This window comes from Rhea americana, unplaced genomic scaffold (genome assembly GCF_003343005.1).
Source record: "Rhea americana isolate MKP2758 unplaced genomic scaffold, rheAme1 scaffold_186, whole genome shotgun sequence".
In the NCBI taxonomy this organism is placed as follows: domain Eukaryota; kingdom Metazoa; phylum Chordata; class Aves; order Rheiformes; family Rheidae; genus Rhea; species Rhea americana.
The window spans coordinates 49,461-69,963 of record NW_028185994.1 but is presented as its reverse complement, the minus strand read 5'-3'; the positions used below and the strand labels follow the sequence as shown (position 1 = coordinate 69,963).

At 39.7% G+C, this 20,503-nt stretch overlaps 1 long non-coding RNA gene across 3 annotated transcripts in view; it reads left to right on the top strand.

Annotated features, from left to right (window-relative positions):
• LOC146597409 (uncharacterized) overlaps positions 1 to 20,503 on the top strand; it is a 65,537-nt gene that overhangs the window by 42,050 nt on the left and 2,984 nt on the right. For 2 of the 3 annotated variants that reach the window (XR_014895506.1, XR_014895505.1), the window contains exons 2-3: positions 8,460 to 8,742; positions 9,044 to 11,692. This is a non-coding gene — a long non-coding RNA (uncharacterized LOC146597409). Of the gene's footprint in view, positions 1 to 8,459; positions 8,743 to 9,043; positions 11,693 to 12,021; positions 13,145 to 20,503 lie in introns of those variants that run through there. The other variant, XR_014895507.1, reaches the window with a different exon arrangement.

Genomic DNA, 20,503 nt, shown 5'->3' with positions numbered 1-20,503 from the left:
GGAYAGGCTGGAGAGTTGGGTGGAGAGATGCCTGATGAGGTTCAACAAGGGCAAGTTTAGGGTCCTGCACCTAAGGAGGAATAACTCCATGCAGCAGTATATGCTGGGAGCTGACCAGCTGGAAAGCAGGTCTGCAGAGAAGGACCTGGGAGTCCTAGTGGACAACACTCTGAGCAAGCAATGTGCCCTTGTGGCCGGGAAGGCCAATGGTATCCTGGGGTGCCTTASGAAGAATGGCCTGGTGAAGCCTCATCTGGAGTACTGCATCCAGTTCTGGGCTCCCCAGTAAAAGAGAGACATGGAGAGAGTCCAACATGGGACTATAAAGATGATTAGAGGACTGGAGCATCTCTGTTATGAGGAATGGCTGTGAGAGATGGGCCTATTTAGCTTGGAGAAGAGAAGACTAGGAGGGAATCCAATCAATTTCTACAAATACCTTAAGGGAGGGTGTCAAGAGGTTGGGGGCAGACTCTTCYGAGTGGTGCCAAATGAAAGGTACCAGGAGGCTATGCATACTAACTGAACCACAGGAAGTTCCACCTAAACATGAGGAAAAAAATCTTTACCGTGAGAGTGACAGAGCACTGGAGCAGTTTGCCGAGAGGGATTGTGGAGTCTCCTTTTCTGGAGGTATTCAAAACCTGCTGGACATGACCCTATACAATGTGTTCTAGGTGACCCTGCTTGAGCAGGGATGATTGCACTAGATCTCCAGACGTCCCTTCCAACCTCAGTCATTCTGTTATTCTATGATTACTTCTCCCCACATTGCAATTCCCTGTGTTGAACTTCAGAGGTTACTCTCTGCCTCTCTCTCCAGTCTACTGAGGTCCCTCTGAATGGAAATGCCACTCTCTGAATTATCGGTCATGCCTCCCAGTTTTGTTTCATCATAGAACTTTCTAAGGGTTCATTTGGTCCTGTCTTCCAGGTTATTAATGAAGATGTTAATGAGTATTCACCCCAGTATTACCTCTGGGGGGGTCACTGCTAGTTATTGGACTCCAGCTGGACTTCATTCTGCTGATCACAAYCCTCTGAGACTGGCAGGTCAGCTGCTTTTAATCCACCTTACTGATCACTTGCTGAGCTCAAACTTAAACAGCTTGTCTATGAGGTTGTTATGGGAGACTGTAAAAAGCCTTGCTAAAGTCAAAGTAGACTATGTCTGCTGCTCTTTCTCATCCACCAAGCCAGTCATCTCATTGCAGAAGTCTACCAGGTTGCTCAGGTATGATTTCTTCTTTTTAAAATCCATGCTGACTATTTCCCAATAGCCTTTTTGTCCTTCATGAATCGGAAAATGGTAGTCAGTATCAGTTGCTCTGTCATCTTACCAGAGACTGGGAGGAGGCCTGGAGTTCTTGAGATCCTCTTTCCTTCCATGTTAGTAAGATAAAAGTGAAATTTGCTGCGTTCTAGTCTTCAGGACCCTCTCCTGATTACCATAGCCTTTGAAAGATATTTGAGAGTGGCTTTGCAATGASATTGGCTAGCTCACTCAGCATTTGTGGATGCATCCCATCAGAACCCATGGACTTGTGTTAGTCCGTTTTGTTCAAGTGTTCCCTAACCTGATCCTCCTCCACSAACAGAAAGTCTTCCTTTCTCCAGACTTTATTCCTTCTTCCTAGGACCTGGAATTTTTGAGGGCCAATCTTACCAGCAGACCTSAAGTAAGAAGGTATTTAGTATCTCCACTTTTTCAGTTTCCTTCATCACTAGAGCCCCTGCCACATTTAATAATGGACACAAATTTTCTGTAGCCTCCCTTTTGCTGCTGCTATATTTGTAGAAGCCTTTCTTCTTGTCCTTAACATCCCTTATAAGGTTTAAACCCAGGTGGGCTTTAGCTTTCCTAACTGCATCCTTACATTCTCACAGTGCCTCTGTTTCTCCTGGGTTAACTGTCTCAGCTTACACCTCTTGTGCACTTCCTCTTTATATCTGAGTTTTGTCAGGAGCTCCTCGTTCATCCATGAAGGCTTCCTGCTGGCCTTGCTTAATTTCTTCCTGGTTGGGAGAGACAATTCTGGAGCTGGAGGAGATTCTCAAATACCAGTCAGCTCTCTTGGACTCCTCTTCCCTCTAGGGCTGTAGCTCACGGAATTCTTCCAAGCAGGTCCTCGAACAGGCTGAAATCTCCTGAAGTCCTACTCTGTGATCCTACTTTTTGCCCTGCTCCATCCTTGCAGTATCTTGAACTCCACCATCTCATGGCTTTTGCAGCCAAAATTGTCCCCAGCTTTTACATTTCCAAACAGTTCTTTCTTGTTTGAAGTATGAGGCCCAACAGAGCACCTCATCTCATCAGTTCATTGATCTTCTGAGTTAGGAAGCTTATATACTGGTCTGGTGTTCTGGAATATGGAGTTTAATGCCAAGCTACAGTCACTGCTTCTCAATAGGTACATCACTTCAACTGTGTGTGTTGTTTCTGTTCCTTTTTCCATTGCTTAGGCTAGAAACTCCTTTGGGTAGGGGCTTGCTTTAGCCTCAGCCAACATATTCTTACTTTGAGCCTTCTAATAAGGATAACAAACACTCCTCTCCACATATTTCTGTGAATAATAAGATATTTGCAAACAGTGAGCAAAATGTGGCAATAGCAGTTGTTAATCATGAGTGATTGCTGGCTGGGGATGCAGTAAATTTAATCCTCTATCTAGATGCTAAAAAGAAAAGTAGTTCATATTTGTAATCTTACAGGCTGTACTCTGGAAAGCCAATACCCTGAAATTGACAGGAGGGTCATGACAAACATGTAAGTTCAAAAGAATTCCCAAGGCTGTTGCCAAGAGGGCAAGTACAATTGTATTATAACTGTGGTTCTAGCCATACCAATCAGGGTTGGAAGAGTGTATGAACAGTGACTGATGTTCAATTCAATGTCCCTTCAGAAGGAATGCAGATAGGCTAGAAGGACTTTGGAGTTCCGTTCTGCAAGAACAGTTACTGTCTTAACATGAGAGACAGAAAGAGCTCAGTTCCTGCTGTTTTTTGAATTAAAAATTAAAAAAATCATTTGTTTTTCAAAAATAACCATGGGGTGGGTGTTTTTTTTTTTTTTTTTTTTTTTTTGATTGATTGGTTTGTTTGTGGTTTTTTTGCTTTTCAAATAAAAATTTGCTAGTGTAGAAAGAAAGCACAGAAGTTTCTTATAACAGACAGATATTACATCTAACAGGAAAAACTTACTGAGACCTAATTCATAGAACACACAAGGTGCACATCTGCAAGTATTTTGGACATTTTCAATAGTGATGTGGTAGACGTTCTGTCCCTTGCAATTTTAGCGATGACTAGAATCAACAGATCCTGGTAATGACATCAGCTCTCTTGGACTCCTTTTCCCTCTAGGGCTGTAGCTCACGGAATTCTTCCAAGCAGGTCCTCGAACAGGCTGAAATCTGCCCTCCTGAAGTCCTGCTCTGTGATCCTACTTCTTGCCCTGCTCCATCCTCGCAGTATCTTGAACTCCACCATCTCATGGCTTTGCATGGCGCATGTCTTCTTGCGTCAAAATCTTCAAGTCCCGTCTTAAGCTCCTCCAGCCAGAACAACCCAGAGTGTAAACACAGGTAGTGAGGGTGAGAGATCCTCAGTGCAAGAAAACAAAACAAAATGTATAACTAGCATCTACCAGCATAGCTACTCAGGATCATGCAGTAGATAACAGAATCTGGAGCAGTGAGTTGTTCTGTATGGTGCATGTGAGAGTACAACTTGCTTCAGATAACAGGAACACACCAGTTCCAGCTGACAGATGAAAAACAAGAGATTTTTGGAGTTACTGTTGCACCAAGAACAAGCTATAGAACATATATTCTCCTGAGTATGTCTATAAACTCCAGGTTGTTTTGTAGGCTCCTGTATCTGACTGAATATGTGTAAATATTTGGAGGAATACACCTTGCTATTGATCCCTGATGTTAAAAAATACAACATATTGGCTAGTTTTCCTTGAAATTATTCATTAATTCATGAATCCATTTTCTAATCTATAAAAATTCAAATTAGAAACAAAGGCTGTGCCTGGATATAGACTTCATGCTTGAAAAAATAACGCAGATTCAAATCAACTAAAACCAAATAACTCTTAAATAAAATGAGGTTTAAGAATATCCAAATACATTCCATCAGTTATGCAAGTAGACATATTCTCTCACTGTACTAAAACTTCCTCAGACACATTTTAACTTTAGGGTAGCTTTTGATGGTGGTTTTCATAAAACTGGTTTTTTACAAAAACATGAAATAAAAGCATAATGAGAAAGTATCAAAATAAATATGAGAAAAGACCTATACCTTAATATTGAAATATGTGGCAAACTGAGTCCTGCTCCATCAAGAGTGTTGTATTGAGATGCAGCATGGAAATGAATAATTCGCGTATATCTTCTCTTTTCTTGCCTTATTATTTCCTTTCCCCAGTGGGTGTTCCACTGTTAGGTTTAGTTTATTTCCTCTAGTCTCTATGGTCTCTAATTCCTCTTTTCCTCTGCTGTTTATTTCTTTGGTTTGTTCTGTTGTAGAGTGTCAATTTTTCTTAGTGGTGCAATGTCTGGTTACAAATCCTCTAAAAAGAGACCTGCCCCAAAAGGCCAGAAGTGACCCCCAGCGGCATTAGTTGTGATCATGTGACAACAGCCCCAAACATGAAGGCAGGTCCTGAGCCCAGATCCGTTTTCAGAGTCTTTCTTTCTTTGGCTATTGTGGCCAGCATGAATACATGCGCCTTGCTAGGAGGACATGGGGACACATGTAAAKGGCATGATCTGAGAACTATTTCTAGGAAGTGTGTGCTCTGAATGAAGAACATTCAMTGTTTGAAAACAATTATATTCTCTTTAAAAGCTTTTGCCTGAACCTTCACAACCTATTTTCATTTACTTTTTTCTATCTCGCTCCTATTTCTTGTTCCTTCTCTTTTCTCCCTTCCCCTCTCTCCCTTCTCCAGTAGCTGTCTGCAGAAAATGAAAGGTGAATAAGAGAAAGAAAACAATAGGAAAACAGAACATTCATTCTCTGCCTCGAAATAGAAAATATACTGAGTTTTTTGGCCCTTGACGAAAGTTTTGGGTTTTTACTATCCAAAAGCCTATTTTAAATAATGTATATTTAAAGAAAAAATACCTTAAGAAACAACTCCTTGTTGTTTCTGTGGAAAATCTTCAGCCAATTTTCTGCACAATGGCAACTCTCTGATTTTGTCATTTGCCAAGCCTTCAGATGTAAGTCTGAATGATAATTTCTGACTGAGATTTTGAAGTGAGACTCATTTTGTATAGTAYTCAGAATCATAACAGTGTCAAAATATGAGTTTCTTTATGGTGCAGCTAATTCTAAAGATTTAATTCTGATTTCAATCACAAGAAGATCAAAGCAGATGAAAGATGGGACTATAAAAACTTTTCTTAACTAGGTGACAATCTTTGAAAACAATTTTTAGAATATCAAAGACAAACATTGTCCCATCAAAATTTAGTTAACACCTGCAAATACAGTGCAGGCTTCATTCTGGTGTGGGTTTGTTTGCTTGTTTATTTGCTTGTTTTGTATTATCAGGTTTAAACCAGCCAGATAATCACTGGGATACCATTAGGAGCATGCTACTTTTACTTGAATTTAATTGAAGTTAGAATCAGACTTCGAGTAGTTTGGCAATTCGGCCTTTTTTGAGTCACTCTATATTCTCTGATGCAGAACTACTTCAACTGCAAAGAAATGGTGGATGTAAAGATATGCATGTTCTGAAAGGTACCAGAATTTGGATTCTGATGATGGATTGTCAAGAAAGATTAGTATCAGAACTGTACAAATAACTTCGTGGTACAAGAGACCCCAGGAAGTTAGATGTGACAGATGTAATAGCAGAGTTTTGTTCTTGAAGCTGTGTTCTCTCCTCCTGTTGAGCTTCAGAGGCTTCACTGGCTTCAGAGGAAGGCTTACATTTGGTTCAGATCTGATTAAATAAGAATCTTGACACCAGAGAACCAGAACCTAAATAACTGAACTTTTCAAGTGTTACAACATGACAAAACCCAGGAGAATTTGATGTAGAGAGATCTCTGCCAAAGAACATCTAAAAAATGTTACTTCTTTCTCAACATTACCAGTTTGAAAAGTTGCATTTTTTAAAAACCAATTTGGTAGAAAACATTTGTTTCATTGTTTTTTCCCCTGCATGCTTCTTTAGATGTTTGTCTTCGATTACATCAGCCGACTGGGGAAGGTTAAGCAGTATTGTCCTGTTTTGTATATCAGAGACCAGCAAGCAGCACAGAAAGAAATATGCCCTACTCTTACGTAACTTTGCAACTGTTTTTTTAATGTAAATTTTATGCATGCTATTTATTTTACAAAAATGTTACAAGGATGCTGTCTATGCGACAGAAAAAAACAAGGCAAGATGACATTTTCAGCTATATACATACTGCCTTTGTAGTATTCTAATTCAAAGTTATCTATGACAATTCTATTCTGTAACCATGTGCTAGGGTGCACATTGCCATCTGCCCTACATTAGGGGGATATATCATTGTGCTACATCTGGAGAAAGGCAAGCAGCAGGACTTAGGCATGTGTGTGGAGAAGAAAAGCCAGAGACAGACACCAAGAGTCAATTTCCAGACACAGCCCAAATCTGTGACCTGAAAAAGAACTTTGAGTTGATTGAAAGGCCCATAAGGATGAGAGTGAAGATAGTGCTTCTATTGCTTTTTCTTTCCAGTCTTTAGGGAAGAAGTTCTTATAGACTATTTTGAAACACAATAAAATGCATTAGACATCAGCAAGACGTGACCCAGTCACTAGCATCTCTACATTCTTCAACACCTCCATATGACTCGAGATTTTTAGCTAGTATTTTTTATCTTTTCTTTTAAGGCTTAACTGATTTATAACTCAACAGTCTCTAAGTTACCTTTTTTTCCACAGTGATTTAATGAACACTGAAGAACAGCTTCCCCTCTTTTCTCGGACTGAATGGTAGTTTCCTGCCCTTACTGCTGGAGGCAGGAAAGCCAGAATGCTCTACTTTCCTCAGACTACATGTTTCTCTGCCCATGTTTCTGTCATATGCATATTTTTACTGAGGAAAAGATAAGTATTTTTATGCGTAAAGAAATACGGATGTATGCAGGTGCAGCACTGGGCTGTGTTCTGTGGGTTCTCAGCAACACAACTGAAATGCACAAATGTCAAAGCAAGGAGGTCTCAGTTTAAAAGGTTTTGGTACCAGTTTGAAGGGACTGTAACTCTATGTTCCCCAGGAGTAGCACAACCTCTAGGTTGTATAGAATCTTGCCTCTTGCTTTGTACTACTTTTCTTCTTTTATCATTTTTCCGCAGCTGTTCTTCTTTTCATTGGAAAGGTATTCTCTGTGTACAGTGCTCTGCAATCAGTGTATTGCTGCTGATACGAAAATAAGGAGCATATCTGGCTGTGCTGGAAACCAAACTCAGCCACAAGCAATGGGACAGGAGAACAGTGTAGGGTGTTTGGGAAGAGCTCTGAAGCAGCATGGTGTTTTCCTCATTCAGCATCTTGGGAAATAAAATTGGTACATGACTAGAACCTCTTACATATATTGTTCTCTCCCCAGAATGTCCATGACTTACAGAAGACATCTGTGGGATGCTGACCTTTCCAAAGGTCTGGTTGATTTGAAATCCCAAAGGATCACAGTTTGTATTTAAGTCATGCAAATTCTTGCCTTCACAAGAAAAAGATTATACAGTTCTTAGCCCACATTTCCTCATTGAAGGTGTTTCTGAAGTAGTTTAGCTTTTCTTGCCCAGGCCTCTGTATTTCATACATCTTCACTGACCTTGGTTAGTTTCAGTGAAGACCCAGTCAGTCTTTAACTTTTTGTGCTAATTAGAACAAAAAGGTTGCTTCCACCAGAATTTTAGCTTGGGTTAGCCAGCTCAAGCTAGCTCTGTCCCTTCCCCAGAATGATGAGAAAGCTCAGGGGCAGGTCTATAGCATGCTAGGTGTTATGTAGTCCTAAGAAGCCTGACATTGAGTTAGGTGTGAAAAATGTTATCTAAGATCTTTGGAAAACATGGATCCAACCATAACCACCAACTACTTCAAGAACTCAGTTGTGAATGATGGTTTGTGGAAAGAAAATTTCAGCTTCCACTGCTTTTTTTCCCTTCAGAAATGATTCAGGTTTCATTCTGACTGTGATACACTTCTCAGTTGGCTGGTGGCTTTAAACAGAGGAAGCCAGCCAAGCTTCTTGTGTTGCTAATGTTTAAGCCAGCCACAAGAGAGAGAGATTTGACTTTATAAATCACTGCTTAGCAGCAATGAACAATGTAAAGTGGCACCTACCTGCCAAAGGCATCTCAATTTGAGTTGCGTTTTGTTGACTACCCTGTCTCTATAACTCTTCCCTTGCCCCATCCTTCATAATTCATTGTGTGGTTATTGCTTTCTTATTTAGAGCTTGAGCCAAAGAGTCCTGGTGTCACTGAGTCCCTGCAGAATGCACTGAAAACTGAAATTCATGCTCAGTGTTGTGGAGTATCCTCGGTGAACAGTTGTCCTGCTGTGAGTGTCCAGGGCTGTATACAACTGTTCTCATCAGAAGGAAGGAATTAAATGTGAATTGTGAAGTGGATCTTTACCATATTTCCCCAAGAYGGATTTCTTTCCTCACAAGTTGTCAGTACATGTGGAGCAGTGGGAGGAAGCCTGGCAGAGGAAGGGCTGCTGCCCAGCATTTGGTGAGTCCTATTGGCATCTTGTCTGGAAACATGGCCAGGCCAACTGTGCTGCAAAGGTCTCCTCTGAGCAGGGAGAGGGCAGATCAAGGTTGCAAAAGAAAGGGAAATGACCCACAGGGTATGACACTGTGCAAGAGATTCGTGTGCCAAAGCAAAGAGCTATTACAGATACAAAAAGATCTGGAAGGCAAGACCAAGACTCGTTGGAGTCCTACATGCTTCCAAGGCAGTAGCAAAAATTTGCCAAAGGCAAAAAGAAACTCCTTAGACACTTACATTTATGCATCTAAATTTCTTGCAGGAGGAGACTGAGGCAACAGAAAAAACTTCTCAAATGGAAGTGCTATAGAAGTGGAAGAGAGGCATGTGAAACCAAGGGAGAAAAAAAAAAAAAGAAAAAGAAAAAAAGGCCTGTGATTATCAGAGAAGCCAAGAGTCCTGAAAGATGCTTAGGAGACCTGGGAAATTCCCTATAGATGTGAAACTGCTGGGCATGAAGTGATAGCAATAAAGTACCAGCTTAGCTAGTTCATGGTTAATCCCTTTTTTCTAGCAGCAATAATATGCATACTTCATGGCAAACAGACTGCAAGATATGCTGAGGACACTTGGCATACCATATAACAGATGTATTTGGGCTATCAAGTAATAGAAATATTCAAACTTATTGGTAATCATTGTTGTAAGTGATAAAGACAGCAAAGATATTAAGTGTGGCCCCCAAGAATGGCATGACACAAGAAAATCCTTTGAAATTTCATCCTGCTCCAACTTGGCACATGAGAACATACTGCTCTGAAACAAAAATAGCACAACAGAAAGGATCTGAAGTCGACAGACAACAAAACAACTCATTTAAGGCATGTTTTCTCTCAGTCTTTTTTATTTTTAATTTCCCCTGAATATTAAACATTTTGCTTAATGAGAGCAGGCTGGCCAAGAGACACTGTCCCTGAGAGAGAGGACTGGCAGAGGCAGCCCTTCAGAGGTGACAGTAATATATTGCTGGGGTTTGAAGCCCAAGGTGGAGCGGGATCAAAGAACAAATGAGAGAAACATGCTGTTCCTCAGGAAGTGATGGCTTGAAGGCTTACATGACATGCCCTTCAGGAAATCACAAGGAYCTAGAAGTGCAGCAGCTCAAGGAAAGTGTGACAAATGGCTCCAACTGGAATCTATTACCACAGGATACAGGGGTAAATGAGGTGGTTGTTTTAATATTGCAGAAATAACCCAGCATTGTCTCTTTCCGGCTCTGCCAAAAATGATGCCTCAGACTTCATGACAGCTCTCTCTCCTCCTCTCAGGAGTGGAAAGAACACTTCAAAATTCTTCCGTGGGTTCATCACCACCCAAAACCTGATTTTTATTTTCTCTAAATGATAATAAGATCATTTATTTTAATAGATGTTTTAGCTGGCCTTAAATAATTCCTCTGTTTTAAGTTGAGAAAATTGTAAAGGAAATAAGATAGATTATTGCTCTATTATACACCCCAAATGTCCAAATAAAAGAAAAGGATTGTTATGATTTGCACTCATTTTGGACTCATTAGCAAAACAGACTCAGTGCTCGCAGTTGGCCCAGAGCTCCAAGTCGGTGATTCAGAGCAATCAAAGAATTGATCACTTTTTTCCCTAGAACTGATCAATCAAATACATGAGCTTGTAGATGCATTTTTCTCATTAAGAGGAAGACAACATGTGCTTTTTTTTTTGGAAAGTCTATTATTAAAACAGCAAGGAGAACAGCAAATTTCTATTACTATGAGTAAAATATACTGGTTAATGTAGGTCACAAAAACCTTCAATTCTTTTCTTAATTAGTTTGCTATTCCCAGTTTTAATGAGACCAGGCTTCAGCCCTAGGAACTTTGAAGAAGAGCAAAATAACACTCACCTGCCCATTTTTTACTGTGCTGAGCCACAGCACACACTTTAAACCTCCAAGCAGCTTCACAAACAGAGTGATTTTAAGTTGATACTGTTTCTTTAAATACGTTTCAATATCATCTGTTCAGAATTAAGTGAAAGTTTGGGTAAAATATCTGGAGGTCACCACCTGAATTAAACAATGTTTATATACATATATCCTTCTTACTTCTACACTTTTGTATTCTGGCCTTGTTACTACTTCTGCTTCTTTCTGCTAAAATAATCTGAGCTCCTCCCCGATTTGTGCAAAAGGACAAGTTCCCTATTCCCGTGTTGCTGTAGTACTTACCCAGGCTTGTAGGCAATAGCTTGCACATGAAGCTAAAAGGTCCTGCTACACTAAAAAATAGTTACCTTGCCATCCTATTGTTTACAGAGATAGAGGACAATGGAGGGGCATTTAGTAAGCCCAAGAGAAAAGGAGATGACAATACTACCTGTCTCCCATTGCCCTCTGGAATCCCCAGGGAACATCCTCTATGTCCTATCTTCAGGGCAGATCTGAGGGGAGAGCTGGAATCCGCTGAAAAACTTACCATCAGTTTGCTATGTAGGACCAAACTGACTGCAAGCATAATGGCATTCACTTGSTTGCAGCCTGACTGGTGCTCTGAAATATTTCAAAAACCCAGAGAATGGAATGCAGAGATGATGTCTGAAGGATGATGTTTGAAAACACAGCAACGCATGGCAAAAATTAGCCATGAGCCAGCAATGTGCCCTTGTGACCAAGAAAGCCAAYGGTATCCTGGGATGCATTAGGAAGAGTGTTGCCAGCAGGTCAAGGGAGGTGATCCTGCCCCTCTACTCAGCCCTGGGGAGGCCTCATCTCGAGTACTGTGTCCAGTTCTGGGCTCCCCACTACAAGAGAGACATGGAGCTACTGGGGAGAGTCCAGCGTAGGGCTACGAAGAAGATCAGAGGCCTGGAGCATCTGCCCTATGAGGAACGGCTGCGAGAGTTGGGCCTCTTAAGCCTGGTGAAGAGAAGACTGAAGGGGGATCTTATCAATGTGTGTAAGTACCTGAAGGGAAGGTGTCAAGGGGACAGGAACAAACTCTTTTCAGTTATCCTATAGGACAATAGGCAACGGGCACAAACCGACCCACAGGAAGTTCTGCCTGAATGTGAGGGGGAATTTCTTCACTGTGAGAGTGGCAGAGCACTGGAACAGCTTKCCCAGAGAGGTTGTGGAGTCTCCTTCTCTGGAGATCTTCAAGGCCCGCCTGCATGCAACCCTGTCTAACATGCTCTAGGTGAACCTGCTTGAGTGGGGAGGTTGGACTAGATGATCTCCAGAGGTCCATTCCAACCTTACTGATTCTATGATTCTATGATCCTACAGGCTGAGCGTGTAGGCAGTCTAGGGGAAATAAGTGGGTGTAGCCTGGGGTGRCTGCAGACTGGCAACAGAACTGCAAAGTTAAGCTGCCGTGTAATGACACTGAAAGCTGAATATTATATCAATTGGTGGTTTCTGTGTTTGGTAGAATCTGACTTCATGCTTAATCTTTTTCAGTTAATTGATTCCATTTTAAAAAACTTTACTGTGTGGGGCTTATATCTTCTAAGTATTACACCAGATTTACAGAGATCCTTCTGGTCAGTGGAGCTTTCTCTTTTTAGTAGAGCATTTCCTCTCCTACTTGCTCAAGTATTTATCATAATACTGCTAGAGAAAATTTGCATTCTTTTTTAATATTCTCAGCTATACAACTTTTTAGCCTCAAAATAGTTTAGTTCAAAGATAAAAGTTTTACAAAATCCTATTTGTGAAGCAGTAGTGCTTGAAATGGCTTTTTACAATGTTAATCACTGACTGTGTGCAGCACTATTTTTTTTCTGTCAATCATCACAGTTTTCTTTGTAAAACAGGGCTCTGCCCACGAAGTAAATTAATCAGTTTAACGTAATACAGTTTTTGGCTTTAACTTTTTTACTCAAAAAGTTAAAAATGATTTGCTTATATAGCTAAATCTTTGTATGGACACACTCAGATTGATTTAAACCTGGCTACACTGGTCTAACTTCCATATGCCTGCTTTCCAAAGAAAACATAAGCAAAATAAAGCAGGCTTAAACAGAAAACTTTCCACAGCATTTTGCATCTATTCAATTAAATTAATTCAAGTATCACTGAAGGAAATCCTGTTCCCATTGGATTCAAATTCCCARAATTGGTTGGCTACAATGGACCAATATTTTATCCTTGTCTTTATTTAAACAAGTGCATCTTGGATATATATGCTCAAAACTAGTGTTACACTTCCCTAGATGATGCTTATGAACTAATTTGTGTTGGACAAGTTCATGGCATCTTCACTGCCTAACTTCCAAATGACACCCATTTCCAGAATCTAATCCTTGAGTCAGAAAACCACTGACAAAAGGAGCAGCCATAGCAGGAGCATCTCGCCAAGCCTGCTTTCCTGTTTTGTCTTCCCAATTTTCACTCCTGCTGTACTGAAATCAATGCTACTTTTGMCATTATTTTCAGTATCAGAGGAGAGACTTCTCATTTTTTAATAGCTCTTTACTATTGCACAATTATTCAATTGTTCAATTTTCCTATAAATGTTGTGATCTTTTTCCAACTGAGAAATCATGATTACAGAAATGTGAAACTAAAAAGGGAACACTTGTATTTTGGAGGAAAAGTTATTAGTTTTTAAATAAAAATTCCAAATGTATATATTTTTTTCTACTCATATTCCAAACTTATTTTTACTGTTAGGCTTCCTCATGCAAAAGTAAAAGGAATTTCCATGACAGACATAATATTTTTCTTCTCAAAATCAACCTTTTTCGCTACAAGAAAATTATTCTTGGGCCAGCCCTAAATCTCCCCACACCTCACATTACAGCAATGAGTTACCACTCATTCCACCAAAGTCTGTTCTACTTTCTCCTGCTCAAATTAATGTAATCATGCCATTAAAATTTAACTTAGGTGCCTGGTAGCCAAATATGCAGATTAGCCTAAGCTGTCATGTATAACTATTCAACCAAACTGCTGAGTGTCCCTGAATTTGTCTTGACTCAGAGAGGCATATGTGTATTTATTGGTGCTATGGTAATTCAATAAAAAAAAATGTTATGGCATTCAATAAAAAAAAAAACTTGCCAGTAAATTTCAGAAGGATTTCTCTGTCCTCCTGGGCACTAGCTAGGAAATGTGGGAAGGTACTGGACACTGGTCAGTACCACACTATTATTGTGTGCCCTTTTTGCCTCAGTAAAGTCTTACTTAGGAATCATATGATAAGGTCACCCTCCTGAGTGAGATGATCTTCAGGGAAAAATTAAAAGCATCACTTATGTTGGAGTTCTGGTTGTCTCTGTGATGAAGACAATGTCTGAACAGAAATGGAAAACAAAGCTGTGTCCTGACCCAGTAAAATCAATAGATACTTCACACTGAGTTTAAAGAACCCAGGATTTAACCCTTGAGTTGCCTGATTTGAATTAAAATCAGATGCCACTGCCTTGACATTTCACTCAAAGACAGGCAAGTACTTTAGGAGCTCTGAGGTAGTGAAGAGATCTGACAACACACTGAAGAGGGCTGGGCTGCTGCTGCCTCTCATGTCAGGATCCCATTGAAGTCAGATGTGTTGCAACACTCATCAGTGCTGATTTAGCTTCTGTATTTTTATGAATATCAGGTTAATTTGTTTCTTCTTCCTGTCTTGTGGTTCTGGCAGGTGTCATGATCTTTCATCTGCATCATGTTCCTCTTATAAAAAAGAAATGAGGCTTGACTGAAAAGAATCAGACCATTAATTGTAGAATGACCCTATACATCTCCTAYGCCTGAAGCTGACACCTTCACTAACATGCTTTAGCACCTCATTAATAAATGCATGAGTAGTCCAATAGACAGGTAATACAGCTACTTACATAACTGAAACTTGAAGGAATTTGATAGATTTTATTCAATATGTGACATATACTTAGATCATATAGCAATGGGAGGTTGGTCATTGAGCTATAACATGTTGTCCTCTTCATTGATTGAGAGGATCTCCTTAATGCAGCATTTTCATAGTTGGAGTCTGTAAAATTACAGTACAGGGATGTAATTTCCTTCATCTAATCAGGTCAAGGGCTGTAGGATGTGACTAATGTTAGGGGTAATAGGACTGGCTGAGCATTAACCAGGTTAGGGGATTCTCTGCATCCCTAAACGCTACCTAGGTCACCCTACTCCAATGAGGGAGAAAATTGGTGAGAATCATAGGATTTTTCACTAATGTAAGATTCTAAGTCCAGGCTTTCCTATTTCAGCACCGCCCACTCCGATTATCCTTTAGTTCGTTACTTTTCCAACATTTTCTTTTTCAAATGCCTTTCTCAGAGGATTTTTCTTCTTTTAGAGTTATGATCCTGAAAAGAAAGGTTGGGGTTGTAACAGCAGGTATGTAACTATGGTGACACATATATGTCCTGAATTAAGCCTGTCCATTAGTGAACTTTAGTACACTCCAGAAAGCCACAAGTCACATGGGCAGAAGAAACGTAAGATGTGAACAGGAAAACAAGAGACAAAGCTTCTGAAAAGGAGACTTCAAACTACAGATGGCAAATACCAGCCATAGCATAACTGCACAGCATTACACTATTACTAAGTCCTAGTTTCAAGATACCAAGCAGAAGACCTGCAGACCAGAACTATATCTGCAAGTGTAAAGCATGACTAGGCAACAGAGAACTGAGCTGTCCTTGCTTTCTTGTTGGCCACTTTGATTCTTCCTGGGTTTCTGTTGAGTACGTTCTCCCATCACATTGCAACTGGCTTGTTTATTCTGGCAATTGCTCATAACTGCCACTAGGACTCTCCAGTCTGAGATAGTAATTCCTGCCAAACCTTCGTAAGCAATCTTTCATGGGACTCCTTTTCCATTTGCTGTACCACCTTCAGATTTCTAGTCACCCATTTAGAGCAGAAGTATGATTCAAGCCACCCATTTAGTCTGATGTAGATGATCTCATCTAATTCTTATTAGCAGAGCAGATGTCAGCTCTTGAAATAGTTCCTTTGAATGCTAGTTAAGACCCTGGGAAGTAATAGTCGCCACTTCTTTGCAATTCAGTTGACTGACTTCTACATCTATCTCAGGATATGTTGATTTGCCTCCAAGAAATGGCTTTATCCTCATAGGCAACTTGCCTGGTGGGGGTCACTAATTATGAATAACTTAATTTTGGCTCTCTAGGATGATTTATTTGCTATCCAAGCAAACRGACCTTGCTGAGAACCATATTGTGGGACCACACATTAAGACAAAACTGATCCTTTGAACTAAGTAAGTTGGTGGGCTTGGCCTCATGTCTGTTATTCAGCTCACTAAGGGGGACAGAAGCAGTAAGTGAAATGTGTTACTGTATTCCCTCTGCTTTGGCTGAATAGTTCTGTGTCATTAGAAAGTGAAAAGGATAAGACTCATTTAACACAGTGAAGCCTACAGAAGTTCAGAGCCTTGCTTTTACTACTTAGAGGAGCCACAGAAGGTAAATGAATACACCTGGACATCTGAGAAAGTATAGTTTTAGAGAATGTCACCTGTTCTATGCCTGAGAATGTGAGTACCAAGAAGGGGAAGTGACACTTAGAACCTTTACACATCTCTCATAAGATAGTGCTGGGAAAGAGCACTCTGAGCATACCTAGCTGAGTAAAAGTATCACACAAAGGTTGCTGCCATTCCTGCCAGAAACTCAGAATCACAGATGGGGTTTCAGAACACTCTCATCTACTAGTACTGGTTAAATTGCAAGGATATTCAGCTGGCTAGAGACAGAAGTCATCCACTCTCTTCTCCTCTGTTGTAGATCTCTGCCTCTAATTCAAGAAAATGTGTAAGTTCATGCTTTTATGTCACTTCCAATTATTAAGATTATTTATACAAAGTCTGGATGTCACATTCAGTCATGATATAATTAGATGGAAAGCTAGTTTGATACAACATACTTGAAGTTTGTCTTGGTTCACATCTTGAAATTTCAATTATAATTTTCACTTGGAGTCACCATAATCAAAGTTCCCTCTACAACAACTGTTTGCAATGCCAAAGTGTGTGAAAACATAGCCATTCAGAGGTGGTGATGTTCAACCCCTGAGATGTACACAGCTCCTAGTGGCAATAAGAAATCAGACTATCCAGTAGATTAATAAACAGACATAGCTCTATTTTGGGTAAGCTGTTTAAAAGAATCAGCAYTGACTAATACCATGGATAACAAAAGAGCCACATGTTACTGTGGTGTAACAATTTGATGGGATGACTGCTTTCTTTTTCCTTAGGAGATGACCACTTCATAGACCAGAACATAAAGTGTGCATGAAGTATATAAGAAAGAAATGTATATGTATAAATAAGGAACGAAGTATATCTTGGTTCTAAGAACAACGACTACCTTTCGTTAGCAGAGATAAAAGACAAGTTGCAGCCACTAGCCTAGAAAATATGTTTATTAAGCTGAAGTCTGATCCCTTTTACATCACTTAAATAATATCTTGTTATTCTTTTGCAAGAAAGGGAGAAAGTATGGAATTCAAGTATTGAATTAAAGGAAAAGAAACCAGCACAGACTTTCCCATGTGTCATGAGGTGGTTAGGGGACAAGGACTAGAGGGTAAAGCCCAGGTGGTGTAAGATGAAGAATTCCTCATGGGAGCAGTTTGAACAGGGCAGAAGGAGGGAGTAGGCATCTATGCCTCTCTGTTGAGARACAGTTATCAGGAAATGTTTATCTCAGAATTCTCTGTTTTGAATGTATTACAGCTGAACTTTATTTGATAGGAAGTGGAACCCTCTAAGAGTCCTCATGCCAATGATCTAATGCTTTACCCAAATACTCATTTTGTTCTGAGCAGTCTCCACACTGAGGTTAGGAAGATATTCTATACTGAATATGGCTTCACCATTCCTTGCAATTTAGCAAACAAAAGGAAGATCTTTTCTTTTTAAAATTTTTAAAGTATGTGATATAGTGTGTATTTATAAATTCTATTGCCTCATGTTGGAAGGGAATAGGAGAAAACTTCCAATAGATTGTTGATATCAAGATTATATAGACTTTGTTTTAGGCTGCAGGTACCCCAAAAAGTTAAAGGTGAGAGGCATGTGTAGATACTAGGTGATGTTTTTATTGTACCCACCTATCCTGCATTCCTCTGAGGTGGGTTTGTGTTCTGACATTAACTATACAATTGAGGATCAGCTAAAGTGATTTGCTCCAAGTCACAGAGGGAGTTTATTGCAGACAGACTGAAATCCAAAGAAGGCCATATGGCAAAGAGAAAATGTCACAGAACAAACACCTTCTTCTATTATTTAATAAAGAACTTGATTAGAAGAATCATTACCAAAAAGGCCACTTTGAATCAGTTTGTGTCATCACAGCTTTTATCTTCTGCTTTTCTGCTGTCCAGATGCAGATGTAAACCACAGCCCACCTCCTCACTGTCCTGACTGTCACAAAGTTAAGATGTTCACTCCAGACAGCTAATGGTCGGCAGACACACAACTTCCAGGTTTAGTTGCAAACCTTAGCCCATATTTATGACACTATATTCCTTAGTTTATTACTGAAGAATCTGCTTCACTAGCAGTCACAAATAATTCACACAAGGGCTGCTTCCTAATAGCCACCCTGTTACTTTCAGTGCTTACCTAGGAAGGCATTCCACTGGTTGAATTGTGCCTTCTCCTCCTGCTCTTCTAGGGAGTGTATAGGACACCTCAGAAAGGCCAGCAGGAAAATTAGGTAAACGTTTACCCAGAAACTTTGTCATTTCTCATGACAGAGCTTTCAATAGCCAAAGAGCTCACCCTATGCTGGGTAAGAGTAAGAACCTGCCCCAAGGAACTCACAGTGCACATGGAAGAAACTGAAGAACAGAAATAGAAATACACAGAGATAAATGTACTTCCCATGACTGCAAAGTGGGTTAGCTGATTGTAATGTATTAGTCCCAGGCATTCTTATCACAGTTCCCCTCTACAGATCTTACAACACTTTACGTAGGAAAACAGTATAATTCACTCTATTTTACAGATGTAAAAGATAGGGCAGAGGACAGTTGAGCCCATGTTGCAAGCCAGCTGCAAAACTATTGCTAACACAATACCTTTTGTGCTCCAGCCTAGTGCACTGTCCATTTAGCTATACACTAGACCACAACTATGTCTGCCACCATCTTGGGTTTACCTTAGGGAAACAGGTTTATCTAAGAAGACAAAAAAGTGTTATTAAGAAGAGAATTTTTGAAAATATATGTCATAAAATTGAAGAGTGAAGAGGTTCCTACTGTAAGAGGATTACTGTAATATGGAACAATCTAACATTTTACAGGTCTGACACTGATGTATATGCCAGACTAAATGCAGCACAGATATAGTCCTAACCCGTACACTGTTTTTATAGGTGTCTATTACATCAGGGCTTTGTGCATAGCCAGGCCAATAACACAGAGGTCCAGCTGTGACTCCAGACAAGCCACATACTCTGACAGAGCATCACTTTTTGGCACRAGCAATGTTCTCGATTGATTGATCAATGTTCAGATTGATTCTCTCCTGCTCCAGTGTCATTCTTTTGACGTGACGTGAGTCACTGTTACTGACCCCAACATAGATGAAATCAGGAACATGCTCCCTATATCTGGATTTACCTAGTGGTGGAATAAAATAAACACCAAGCTCAGGAAAACACTACTTTCCTGCACATTGTAAAAATGAATAATTTAAACATTAGTCATGAAAACTGAGAAGTAAACTTTCAGTGGATAATGTGGAATTTTAACCTTATGACCCGACTACTTCTATGACTAGGACAAAAGCTGTTACATCATGTATTACTACAATGTACTCTATTTTCTGCTTTTGAGACAAATCAGTCTGGATTTGCCTTTTCTATTCAGCCCGCGGTGCAGGTGCATTTATGCATCAGGCACATACCATTTTGTTTAATGCAGATAGTGTGCTACAAATTTATTTTGTGAGGCATACACTACACCGTGGCATCGTTCTACAACAGTATATGCATTTACAGAGTTCAGATTTGGCACAGTGAGCTGCCCTACTGTATAAATTAACAAAATGATATCAGTATCTTATGCGTATGGCTTTTGTATTTCATAGCCAAAAAAAACCCAAAACAAAAAATTCATCTCAAACATTACAAAATGCATTCTTTAAGCTGTAGAATATATTTATGGTACATCAAATATGCATACCAAACGAATGCAGGCAGTATGTCATACTTTTATTTCTGAATGTGTATACTGTCTTAAAGCAATGTCAGTATTTAATTCCCTAAAATTATAAATAATTTTCATATACAAGAAACAGTTATGGAAAAAACAGGAGGGAGACTTTCTGAGCAATCTTGAATTCTACACACACTCTTAAGTCTGCAAGATGTTTGGTTTAATTATGGATGGGGTTTTTTTCACTACTTGTAAAGAAAAAGAATGAATAAAAAATGCTTAGATGCTGTGTGTGCGACTTTATATTACGAGCATGTTTTCAGAAAAACCTCTTGATATTTTGAACTTTCTGAAAATATCATCTCTTTCATGTTGAATGGTTTGAGGTCTTCCTTGAGAAGCCCTTGAAAACCAACAGCTGTGATTTACTTCTGCTTTTAATCACTAGTTGTGCTCTCATTTGTTCAGTGTTGATACAAAATAAACCAGCTTTTTGGCTGGTATGTACCCGTTTAGCTTCATCAAGGATAGTGGAGTGTTCCTAACTTACCCCAGTGGAACAATTAGTTGCTGCTTATTTTATGAGAAATATGGTTTTGACTACTTCTGAAAT